Below are 1,299 nucleotides of genomic sequence, written 5' to 3'. Positions count from 1 at the left end.
GAGTTCCCAGAATCCTTTGCGGTTTTACCCCTGAATGACGTCACATTTTCAATCTCTATTGAGAAACAGTTCACACAGCAAAGCAACGCCCCCATGGTTCTAAGACAAGGCATTGTATGTATATGTGTGAACTTCTGTATGTATGTAAGAGTGTGTGTGTGTGAGACCTCCTGCTGGGCAGAAAGCTTACATCAAAAAGACTACAGCCCCTCACCCAGAACCTCGAGAATCTGGGGAGGGGACTGTGGAATTCCTTTCATCCCACAGTTAAACAATGTAGAGATGGATGGTAAACATAAAAATGACAAACATTTAACAATTCACTCTAACAGTAATGGGAGAGGAATTACAAAGGAAGAGCTAAATGGAACCTCGGTAACCAGGTCTTGGTGTATTTTGTGAATTTTCTTAATGAAAAATAACATTAAAGAATCACAGAAGGAAGACGAGTAAAGGTGAGCAGGTAAAGAATCTGGTGACCTGAAAGAAGAATTGAACAGTGAAAACAGTATCTTGTTTGAGTCATCTTTTGAACAGATAATGGAGGAGTAGTGAGCAGATTTTGTCTGATTAATACACTCCTTATAATACATAATATGATTATTAAACATTTCCTTGTGGATATTCAGACCAGTTTTCTTATAAAGGCGTTCGAGTCGTCGGCCTTTTGCTTTCAGGAGCCTGAGTTCAGCTGTGAACCAGGGTGCTGACTGAGAGAATGATACAGATTTGGGTTTGAGTGGAGCAACAGAGCTTAGAATACTATTGAGACTAGAGTTATAATAGGAAACTAAGTCCTCTTGGGTGAGCAGGTTATGAAAATGCAAATGACTAGAAAAAGCAAAAGAAAGAGTATCAGGATTGATTTACTTAATATTCCGAAAAGAAATGGTACGAGGGTTCTTGGTTATAGAAAAGGTCATTTTGACATTGAAAGACAGAAGCAAGTGATCAGAAATTAGTAGTTCATCAGCTTAGTAGTCCAGAGCAACAAAATAGGTCCAAAGTATGGCCCTTAGTATGAGTAGGGAGGTTTATATGTTGTTTAAAGCCAAAACTATTGAGGCAGGATGAGAAGTCTTTGGTGAGAGGATGATCACTGTTATCCATATGACATAAGTCTCCCAGGAGTATGATATTAGGAGAAACAGTAGCTAACATTATGTGTTAATAGACCTTTATGCATTTAATCATGCTTGTTATTAATCTTAGCTTGCCTCCACCAGTGTGTGAATGTGAGAGTGAATGAATAGTGGCATTGTAAAGCGCTTTGGGTGCCTTGAAAAGCGCTATATAAAA

Source organism: Haplochromis burtoni, unplaced genomic scaffold (assembly GCF_018398535.1).
Source record: "Haplochromis burtoni strain Fernald_Lab_line unplaced genomic scaffold, NCSU_Asbu1 Contig_669, whole genome shotgun sequence".
Taxonomy (NCBI): Eukaryota; Metazoa; Chordata; class Actinopteri; order Cichliformes; family Cichlidae; genus Haplochromis; species Haplochromis burtoni.
This window is presented reverse-complemented; position numbering follows the sequence as displayed.